Genomic DNA, 12,029 nt, shown 5'->3' on the forward strand with positions numbered 1-12,029 from the left:
AAAAGCAATACTATTCCTGACTTTGCTTGCTGGTGCCGGAACATGTCAAATTATAATGGTTAAAGATTTGACTTCACTCATCCAGCTGAAATCGCAAAATTAGATTTGTTTCTGTAATGGACACAGTTCACTGTGCACTTTTAAACACTGCATGGTTGAGTTAACAAAACTCAAGGACAATGTCACCAAGAACTTCAAAGACTGGTCAACAGATTCGCTGTGCAAACAATCAGTCAGATTTTAATTAACAGGACTGTGTTACAGTTATTGGAGCATAACAGCTTTTTTAGCCCTGTAATTGTAAAACAATCTTCTTGATGATAGCTGTAGGAGTTTATTCATTAAATTTGAATTCATTTCGCTTGGTTTCTTTCTAAAGGGTGATCTGCATGATTAACTTTTCTCAGATTTAATATAATTCTTGAAGCGTTTACAAACTTATAATGTTCTTGAATGCAAATTGTGATTGAAAATAAAGTCCACACCTTTTCAACCAGAGATACATTTTAAGGGGTTGTGTGTTATAATTATTCTAGCCAAGGAAGCGCGCACATTTTCACTTGGCAAACACTTGTTAATCACATGCAATCATATGAATTAGGAGCAGGTGTAGGCCACTCGGCCCCTCAAGCCCAATCTGCTATTCAATAATATCAGGGCTGATCTGATTGTCACCTTAACCCCACATTCCTGCCTACCCCCAATGACCTTTCATCCCCTTGTTAATCAATAATCTATCCAGCTCTACCTAAAAATATTCAAAGACTCTGCTTCTACTTTTGAGGAAAAGAATTCTAGAGACTCACAACCCTCTATCCTATTGCATGTCTTATGACTCACGACCGTCACATATCCTATTGCAATCGGACACCCGGATCCCTCTGCACTTCAGAGCTCCGCAATCTCTCACCATTTAAGGTAGTGTGCTTCTTTTTTTTATTCTTCTTGATAGAATGGACAATTTCACATTTGCCCACATGATACTCCATTTGCCAGATTTGTGCCCACTCACTTTACCACTTAATCACAGGTTGGAATGAATGAATGGTGTGTCGATATTCAGCTCTTCTCTGAGCTTTAACCAGGACAAGTTAATTTGGGGGGGCCCGGTGCATTTAAAAGATACTCAATGTTGTCCATATAGCACACGTCCTTTTCCTATATTTGTTCATGGAAAAAATATGGGCTCCGTGGCCAGTCCATCTTCTCTTTAGCTACCACCTGTAGCCTGTGTCACATTCAGCTGGAGTTAAGTTCCTCCTTGACACCATCCATACCCCGTAACAACCAGAGCAAATAGTTCTTGCCAAAAAAAAAGGAAGACTGATACACACAGGCTGAGGCTGAAAGATGACAAGAGAGAATGAAAAAAAGGAAACAAAGATAGAGGGCGGCGATTTTCTGTGCCCTCTGCAACCATGTTTCGTGGCAGCCCACCATTGGCCAGCGGTGCGACATTCTGGTTGCCGACAGGAATGGCTGGAAAATTCCGGCCAGAGAGTGAGAAACAACAGACAACTGAAAAATCGAAAGTAAAGCACAAAGAAAGAAAGAATAGGAAATTAGGATAAGGAGAAGAAAAGAGGAGGAAAAAGGAAGGGAAAAGTGAGAAACAGAAAGCTGGGCAAGGAGAGAAACAAATAGCAACACAAAATAGCTTGTAAAATAGTGAGCATCAGTTGTACTGTTCAGACTGTCAGTAATGCCACAGGAGGTACACTAGTGATCTTATTGCTACCTTTCTTTGTCATTTTTAGAATTTGCATTGGCAATAGGCTTCTCTTGATTGCGATGAGTTGGCAATGCTTTGTTAAAAGGCAATGATAAGAAAATTGGACAAGAAGCAATAACAGATAAGGAGATTGCAATGAGCAATGAACCTGCTGGTTCTTCTGATGGAAGTCTCACAACACCGGGTTAAAGTCCAACATATTTATTTGGGTAGCACAAGCTTTCGGAGCGCTGCTCCTTCATCAGGTGAGCACTCACCTGATGAAGGGGCAGTGCTCCAAAAGCTTGTGCTCCCAAATAAATCTGTTGGACTTTAACCTGGTGTTGTGAGACTTCTTACTGTGCCCACCCCAGTCCAGCGCCGGCATCTCCACATCACATGTTCTTCTGATGCAGGAGGATGCAATCTTTGTGCTGCTTGCCTATTTAAATGATTGTAGCGTGTAGCCAGCGCTAAATGCACTGTTAATATCTGCACATCAGAGCCGAGGTTGCAAAATTATGAGGTGCCAGTGAGGGTTCAAAATAATCTGCACTTTTCTAACAGGGGGTTACATTTTGGCTGTAGCAAGAGCTGGAAGTTTCTGTAATACTGAGTCCAACCTGGGAAAAACCTGGAAATGCAAAATGGGTTCCAGGATTTGCTGGGGGCGATTCTCCCAGTGCGCTGTCCTGCCGGGAGACTCAAGCGGGCACCATGTCGTGGGCTCCCCACTGGGCGCCACAGCCTCTGCGAGTCTCCGGCCTCCATATTTCCGGCGCCATCATTCCGCTCCAGAAAGCGTTGCGGAGCTAAATAAATTATTCAAATTACCATTTTACTATAATTAGCGGGCCCAGGACTGAAGTCTCCGGGCTCACTAGCCTCTCCCACCCCGCCACACTTGCGGGGAGCCAGCAGCCCGACCCGGCTGGAGTAAAGGGGGGTCATGGTGTTCCCCTCCCCCAGGAGATTGGAGATAAGGGAGGGGGAGGGTGACCCCTGGGCATTGCAAGCTTGGCAGTGCCAGCCTGGTCCCCTGGCACAGCCCAGGAGTCACCTTGACACACTGAGCCTCAGGCAGAAGGATTGCTACAGAAAACATTGGGTGGATGTGGCCTCCTTTTCCAAAAATTCTTCCATGACATTTGAGCGTCACCCTGACCTCTTGAGTTCAGCTCTTTTGCCAACGTTTGAATGAAGGCTATAATAAGGTCATTGCAGGATTCTTGCCAGGAGCTAAATGAGCATCAGCATTTAGTGCCCATCCTTAACTGCCATTGAAAAGGCAGTGGTGATTCACTTTCTTGAGCCACTGTAGTCCCAATGGGGGGGATACACCAACCGTGCTGTTAGAAAGGGAGTTCCAAGATTTTTGACTCAGGGACAATGAAAGAGCAGTGATATATTTCCAAGTCAGGATGGTGAGTGACTTGTAGAGGAACTTCTAGGTGGTGGTGTTCCCTTGCATCTGATGCCCTTGTCCTTCTAGGTAATAATTGTTTGTGGGTTTGAAAGGTGTTGTCAAAGGAGACTGGGAAATTGCTGCAGTGCATCTCGTCAATGGTACATACGGATGCCATTGTGCATTGGTGGTGGAGGGTATTGATGTTAAAGGTGGTGAATAGGGTACAGAGCAAATGGACTGCTTTGGTCTGAATGGTGTTGAGCTTCTTGAGTGTTTCTGGACTTACACTCATCCAAGCAAGTGGAAGGTATCCCATCACATTCCTGGCTTGTGCCTTGTAAATGGTGGACAGGCTTTGGGGAGTCAGGAGATAAGTTATTTCCTGCAGAATTCCCAGTCTCTGACCTGCCGGGGGAGCCATAGTAGTTATCTAGTTAGTCCAGTTAAATATCTGGTCAGTGCTAACCCCCAGGATGCTGATGGTTTAAGATTCACAGATAGTAATTTCTTTGAATTGCCTGGCACTTGTGGAATGAATTATCACTTATTAATCCAAGCCAGAATGTTACCCAGATCTTGCTGCAAATGGACATGAATGGTTTCAGTATCTGAGCAGTTGCGAATGGTGCTGAATATTGTGCAATCATCAGCAAACATTCCCACTCCTGACCTTATAAAAAAAGGAAAGGCATTGATGAGGCAACTGAAGATGGTTGGGCAGAGGACACCCACAGAAACTTCTGCGATGATGTCCTGGTGCTGAGATGATTGACCTCCAACACTGACAATCATCTTCCTTTGCGCCAGATATGATTACAATCAGTGGAGAGTTCTCCCCTTGATTCCTTTTGATGTCAATATTCTCGGTGTCCTTGATGCCACACTCAGTCAAATGTTTTCCTGCTGTCAAGGGCAGTCACTCTGACCTCTTGAGTTCATCTCTTTTGCCAATGTTTGAATGAAGACTATAATGAGGTCATTGCAGGATCTTGCCAGGAGCTTTGCTCCGCCCTCCTCATTGCCCCTCTTACAGCAGCTTGTATTATTCTCTGTCATTTCTGCTTATTCACCCTGTCATGGTGTCATCCAAGGAGGATACTGCATCTGGGGGGGGGGGGGGGTCAAGTGATTTGTGCAGAGTGCCTGAAGTCAAGATGACATCTTTCAATACCTGCCATATCACCCCCTGCAGACCTCAGCGTATTTAAGCAACTCTGGTAATCCTCAAATACTTCTACAATTGCAGTAAGAGCCAGAAGAAATCAGTCAGCTATGAAACTGAAAGTAGATCCCTTTAAATAGCGCTGTTGTGGGGAGGGGTGTTCTTCCTGCTGCTGCTGAACATGTGTTCAGCTGCGCGAGGTTAAGGAAAGCTACAGCATTAAGCTGCAAAACTTGCAGTGCTGGCATCAAATCAGCATGAATTGATTGAGGTTACAGGATTGAATTGATTGATGCTTGCTCTGCATATTTCTAATGTAAAGAAAATCCAAGTGCCCAAATTATGCGATGTCCCCCTAAATTTTAAAAGAAAAATACAGTTTATATTGGGGAAGGTATCAAGGTCAAGGGTGGGTACCGGTAGACAGGAAGATGGGTTGAAGTGTGTCTACTTCAATGCAAGGAGCATCCGGAACAAGGTGGATGAACTTGGGGCGTGGATTGCTACTTGGGACTACGATGTTGTGGCCATTACGGAGACGTGGGTAGAACAAGGACAGGAATGGTTGTTGGACGTTCCGGGGTATAGATGTTTCAGTAAGTGTAGGGAAGCTGGTAAAAGAGGTGGAGGAGTAGCATTGTTAATCAAGGATAGTTTAACGGCTGCGGAAAAGCACTTTGAGGGGGATATGCACACTGAGGTAATATGGGCTGCAGTTAGAAACAGGAAAGGAGCGGTCACGTTGCTAGGAGTTTACTATAGGCCCCCAAATAGTAATAGAGATGTGGAGGAAGAAATTGCTAAGCAGATTATGGATACGTGTGGGGGTCACAGGGTAGTTGTCATGGGGGACTTTAACTTTCCAAATATTGATTGGAACCTTTGTAGGTCAAATAGTTTGGATGGGGCACTTTTTGTGCAGTGTGTGCAGGAGGGTTTCCTGACACAATATGTGGATAGGCCGACAAGGGGTGAGGCCACATTGGATTTGGTACTGGGAAATGAACCGGGCCAAGTGTTAGATTTGGTTGTGGGAGAGAACTTTGGAGATAGTGACCACAATTCGGTGTCTTTTGTTATTGCAATGGAGAGGGATAGGGCCGGACGGCAGGGCAAGGCTTACAATTGGGGGAGAGGTAATTATGATGCGATTAGGCAAGAATTAGGGGGCATAAGATGGGAACAGAAACTGTCAGGGAAAGGCACTGATGAAAAGTGGAACTTTTTCAAGGAACAAATACTGGGTGTCCTTGATAGGTATGTCCCTGTCAGGCAGGGAGGAAATGGCCGAGTGAGGGAACCATGGTTCACAAAAGAGGTGGAATGTCTTGTGAAAAGGAAGAGGGAAGCTTATGTAGGGATGAGGAAACAAGGTTCAGATGGCTCGATTGAGGGTTACAAGTTAGCAAGGAATGAGCTGAAAAAGGGGCTGAGGAGAGCTAGGAGGGGACATGAGAAGTCCTTGGCGGGTCGGATCAAGGAAAACCCCAAGGCTTTTTACTCTTATGTGAGGAATAAAAGAATGACCAGGGTGAGGTTGGGCCGGTCAAGGACAGTGGTGGGAACTTGTGTATGGAATCAGTAGAGATAGGCGAGGTGATGAATGAATACTTTTCTTCAGTGTTCACCAAGGAGAGGGGCCATGTTTTTCAGGAAGAGAAGGTGTTACAGGCTAATAGGCTGGAGGAAATAGATGTTCGGAGGGAGGATGTCTTGGCAGTTTTGAATAAAATGAAGGTCGATAAGTCCCCTGGGCCTGATGAAATGTATCCTAGGATTCTTTGGGAGGCGAGGGATGAGATTGCAGAGCCTTTGGCTTTGATCTTTGGGTCCTCGCTGTCCACGGGGATGGTGCCAGAGGACTGGAGAGTGGCGAATGTTGTTCCTCTGTTTAAGAAAGGGAATAGAAATGACCCTGGTAATTATAGACCGGTTAGTCTGACTTCGGTGGTTGGTAAATTGATGGAAAAGGTCCTTAGGGATGGGATTTACGACCATTTAGAAAGATGCGGATTAATCCGGGATGGTCAGCACGGATTTGTGAAGGGCAAATCGTGCCTCACAAATTTGATAGAATTTTTTGAGGAGGTAACTAGGTGTGTTGATGAAGGTAGGGCGGTTGATGTCATATACATGGATTTTAGTAAGGCGTTTGATAAGGTCCCCCATGGTCGGCTTATGATGAAAGTAAGGAGGTGTGGGATAGAGGGAAAGTTGGCCGATTGGATAGGTAACTGGCTATCTGATCGAAGACAGAGGGTGGTGGTGGATGGAAAATTTTCGGACTGGAGGCAGGTTGCTAGCGGAGTGCCGCAGGGATCGGTGCTTGGTCCTCTGCTCTTTGTGATTTTTATTAATGACTTAGAGGAGGGGGCTGAAGGGTGGATCAGTAAATTTGCTGATGACACCAAGATTGGTGGAGTAGTGGATGAGGTGGAGGGCTGTTGTAGGCTGCAAAGAGACATAGATAGGATGCAAAGCTGGGCTGAAAAATGGCAAATGGAGTTTAACCCTGATAAATGTGAGGTGATTCATTTTGGTAGGACTAATTTAAATGTGGATTACAGGGTCAAAGGTAGGGTTCTGAAGACTGTGGAGGAACAGAGAGATCTTGGGGTCCATATCCACAGATCTCTAAAGGTTGCCACTCAAGTGGATAGAGCTGTGAAGAAGGCATATAGTGTGTTAGCTTTTATTAACAGGGGGTTGGAGTTTAAGAGCCGTGGGGTTATGCTGCAACTGTACAGGACCTTGGTGAGACCGCATTTGGAATATTGCGTGCAGTTCTGGTCACCTCACTATAAGAAGGATGTGGAAGCGCTGGAAAGAGTGCAGAGGAGATTTACCAGGATGCTGCCTGGTTTGGAGTGTCGGTCTTATGAGGAAAGGTTGAGGGAGCTGGGGCTGTTCTCTCTGGAGCGGAGGAGATTGAGGGGAGACTTAATAGAGGTTTATAAAATGATGAAGGGGATAGATCGAGTGAACGTTCAAAGACTATTTCCTCGGGTGGATGGAGCTATTACAAGGGGGCATAACTATAGGGTTCATGGTGGGAGATATAGGAAGGATATCAGAGGTAGGTTCTTCACGCAGAGAGTGGTTGGGGTGTGGAATGGACTGCCTGCAGTGATAGTGGAGTCAGACACTTTAGGAACATTTAAGCGGTTATTGGATAGGCACATGGAGCACACCAGGATGGTAGGGAGTGGGATAGCTTGATCTTGGTTTCAGATGAAGGTCGGCACAACATCGTGGGCCGAAGGGCCTGTTCTGTGCTGTAATGTTCTATGTTCTATGTTTATAAGGATAGGGTTTTCCCAACACCACACCTGAAATTCCCATTACTTTGGCTAGATTTTAGATCACATGTGAGAGAAGATGAATACTAATAAGCAACTGAGAGTCGAATTCTTCAGGGACTGTTTAATGTGCCTGTCTGATGTTATTGATGGTATATACACCAATTTAACATGGAGAGTTGTCATGATGATTTGACATGTACATGTGGAAAATTAATCTTTTCTTTCACCGACTGCTCGGACATATATTGAACTTCTTTAAAAGGACTCTTAAAGCAAACAAGGACACTGAGATAAGATGGCTGCCACTGGTCTCCTGGCACAACTGGTGTGACAAGTTCATCAGTTTCTGGAAGTTTCCAGTGTGGATTACAAATGAGATATGTCAAGACAAACCTCCTATGGAATTTCAAACCTGCTGAATCAAAAATTACGTCAAATGATGAACTGGCTCTCACTATTTGCATTTCTGTAAATCACCTTTTATGTGGAGTCAGAAAGTCTATTGGGACAATGGCTCTATAGAAAGTGTTGATATTTTCTTCCTAGCTCATCATGGGGAAGAATGGTCCATTCAGAAATGATAGCTTGGACATTAAAGAAACTAATCACCGAGGCCATAATACAAGAGCCAAGCTCTGTCCAGGCATAAGCTAATCAATTACCTTCTGTAAAATAGCCATCATTGAGTAAGAGGCTATGTGACCAGGATCACTTGTTTTTGAAATTTATTTTATTACAACACCCTCGTTGCTAAAAGGACTGTGAAGAAGTGGACTAAAAACGGAGCAGTAGCATCATCTCTCTCCCTGCTGATCTCAAGTTTGGAGCGCTATCTTTCTTGCAGTGTGGAACATATCACAGAGATAGAGAACTTCAATCAGAAGGAACTCTGTCTGCATTTTTAATATGAGGGTGGGGTGGGGGAGGGGGGGAGCAGACAGAGAAGTTTAAAGGGGACTTCAAAATCCCAGTAAGAAGTCTCACAATACTAGGTTAAAGCCTAACAGGTTTATTTCATAGCACGAGCTTTCAGAGTGCTGCTCCTTCATCAGAGTCAACTTACCTCATTGGGAACATCGCTCCGAAGCTCGTGCTACCAAATAAATCTGTTGGACTTTAACCTGGTGTTGTGAGACTTCTTACTGGGCCCACCCCAGTCCAATGCCGGCATCACCACTTCAAAATCCCAAGCAGTGTTTCCAGGGGAAAATTCAGGACCACCATTACAACAACTACCTCGGGGCATGAACACCAGCAAAAGAATCATAAACAATGAACACTCTATTGCCTTTTCTCATTGAAGCTTCATTTGACCAATGGTTAATCACGAGTGTGTATGCACACGTGTATGTGTGTGTGTGAGGTGACCGTCCGTGGTGGGTTCCCCTGCTGTGGGATAGGTGAGCCACTCAAAACATCATGGATGAGTCCTTTACAATCAGCAAGTAAATAGTTAAGTTCAGACACCGAGTGAATACCTTCATCCTTCAAAATTACAAAAAACCTTGTTACAATCAATAGAGTCAGAAAGAAATGTCAAACCCTCTCATCCATTCTCACTGGTCCTAACCGAGTTTATGCAGCTATTTTTATAGATGTTCAACATGAAAAGGCCCATTAATTACTTTCTTCCCCATTTTTAAAGTCATTTTTCAAACATAGTACCTGCTTGAAAAATGTGCAGTAAAATTACTGATTGATGTCCATATGTATGAAATTCAGTTATTTTCACCTGGAAATGTCACTGTTCCAGAATATTTCCATCATGTAAACCTACAAGTAAAAGGTATCAACTGCAACAGAGTAGGTGCTGCGATATAGCAATGTCATTTAAACCCTCCTTTTTTTATTTATTCTTTGGAATTTGGCTCTCACTGACATGGAGGTATTTAGTGCCCTTATTTTCCTTGAGAAGGTGATGGTTCTCATTCTGCTTGATCTTCTACACTAGGTACTCCCATAAAGTTCTCAGGTAGGGTGTCGAAGGTTTTGATGAGCAACAATGATGGAGCAACAATGGATACCCAGTCAGGGTGGTTGTTGACTTATGGACGATAATGTTCACTAGTCGTTGCCTTTGTCTTTCTCAGGAATGAAGGTTGAGGACAGGAGAACTATCTCTAACAAACCATGATGATTTGCTGCAGTTCATCCTGTAAATAGGATGCATTGTAGCAATGATATGAACATAAGAAATAAGAGGAGTAGGCCATTTGACCCTCAAGCTTGCAAAACTCAAAACATAGTATGCAGGTAATAAGGAAAGCAAATAGAATGTTGGCATATATAGCAAAAGGAATAGAATAGAAAAGTAAGAAAGTGTTGCCGTTAATATGCAAGGCATTGGTGAGACCACACCTGGAATACTGTGTACAATTTTTGCCCCCTTATTTGAAGAAGGATGTAGAGGCATTAGAATCAGTTCAGAGGAGGTGCACTACACTGGTTCCAGAGATGAAGGGTTTGCCTTATGAAGAAAGCTTGAGCAGTTTAAGTCTATACTCGCTAGAGTTTAGAAGAATGAAAGGAGATTGAGGTATCCAAGATGATAAAAGATAGAGACAACGTCGATGTAGAGTAGATGCTTCTTCTTGTGGGGCAATCTAGACCAGGAGGTCACAGCTTTAGAATAAGGCGTAGCAGATTTAAAACCGATGAGGAGAAACTACTTCTCTCAAAGGGTCATGAATCTGTGGAATTCACTACCCCAGAGTGCAGTGGATGCCAGGACATTGAGTAAATTTAAGGAGGAGATAGACAGATTTTTAATTAATAATGGGTTGAAGAGTTATGGAGAACGGGCAGGAAAGTGGATTTGAGGCTGAGACAAGATCAACCAGGATTGTATTGAATGATGGAGCAGGCTCGAAGGGCTGAATGGCCTACTCCTGCTCCGAGTTCTTGTGTTCACTGGCACTGAATTCTGTTGGTTTGGTCAATGTTCTGACATTGGGCCAGAAATCAGGGAAAAACCTGGAAATATAAACTGGTATTATGAATGTAGGAAATAGAAGCAGGTGGAGACTATATAGCCCCTTGAGTCTCCTTTGCCATTCAACATGATCATGGTTGATCTTTACCCCAGCTACACTTTCTTGTCCAGTCCCTCATATCAGTTGATTCTCCAAGAGATCAAAATTCAGTCCATCTCAGCACCGAATATGTTCATGATGGAGCATCCACAACCCTTAAGTGTAGAGTATTTAACCCCACTTAGCCTGTAGAACGTTTGGTATCCATTTTGTATTGCTGCAGAAGCGGCAGTGGCCACTGCTCCCAGACTAAAGTACTGCCAAACCTCTGATAGGTTGACAGTACAGGACAGCCGTCAATCTCTTAAAGGGACCGAGGTCCTGCTGCCAGACAATTAATTGCCTGAGCACTGAAAAATGAGTCCAGACTAGGCAGTGATCCACAGATGTCTGGCCATCTGTTTCTACTGAAGCAATTCTCTACCTATGCTCATTATGAAAACCCATCTTATGGCCAAGACTGACAAATGCATTCACTCAGCAGGAGTTCTGTTTTGACTGAAGTGGATTGTTAGCTTTGCTTGTTTGACATTTTTATGTGGTTATAATAAATTGCTCTATGATCTCTTTTGTCAATGTTTCAATGTTTATTTGGACGGGATTAAGAAGTGTGAAATTATTAAAGCCTCTAATACTGAAGCTTCATCTTTCCTGTCTGACTCACACTTTTCTAGGTTTGTTAGAACAGCAGTTCGTTTCAGAAAGGATTTATGATTTTCTTTATGTGACTCATTAGCACTGTACATAATGCATATTGGCCGAGTGTGTATAGAGGGGACTTGGACAGGGCATGGAGGCCATGGAGGTGACATGGAAGGCATGAGTTGGTGTGGGGATATGAGGGAGCATGATGGGATAGGTCGGAGATGAGAGGTGAGGGCCAGAAGGCCTAAAAGCTTCTTAAGTAACTGGAATGAGGTTGCATTAGAGAGCCTTCTCACCAGCCCACCTCGGCACTCACTCACCACCTGTGCTCTGCTTCCGAGGGTGGCAGACCCAACGCTATTCCATACCCGTCCCTGTCAGAGTGGAAATCAGGTGATTCAGGGCAATTTTTACAAGGCAAATCCAGCAAGTCGGGACATTTCCTAATTTGAACTACCTGCCAAAATCCAGCCTAAATTCTCTGAGCCCAGTGACATAACCACCCTGCTATACCAGTTTTGAATTATACTGTACTTTACCTTGGCAGTAATATGTGAAATCTACTTCAGTGGCTTTTGCATTTCAAACTCACATTGCCTGCAAGGAAATTTACATTAGGCTCAACAGGATCACTTGATAGTGTGGACTGAAATTCACAGTCAGGACACATATTTTGAGTCCTTTGAGGGGGTGTTACAGAATTGCAGTGTGATTATTTCTCTGGACCCACGTTGATCAATACTTTGAACAAAAGCTCTTGAGGCAATGT

General features: G+C 44.0%; 1 protein-coding gene across 1 annotated transcript in view; it reads right to left on the reverse strand.

Moving 5' to 3' along the window:
* thsd7ba (thrombospondin, type I, domain containing 7Ba) overlaps positions 1-12,029 on the reverse strand; it is a 624,788-nt gene that overhangs the window by 367,324 nt on the left and 245,435 nt on the right. The gene's annotated exons all lie outside the window — the stretch shown is intronic.

The sequence above is a fragment of the Mustelus asterias genome, chromosome 14 (assembly GCF_964213995.1).
Source record: "Mustelus asterias chromosome 14, sMusAst1.hap1.1, whole genome shotgun sequence".
Taxonomy (NCBI): Eukaryota; Metazoa; Chordata; class Chondrichthyes; order Carcharhiniformes; family Triakidae; genus Mustelus; species Mustelus asterias.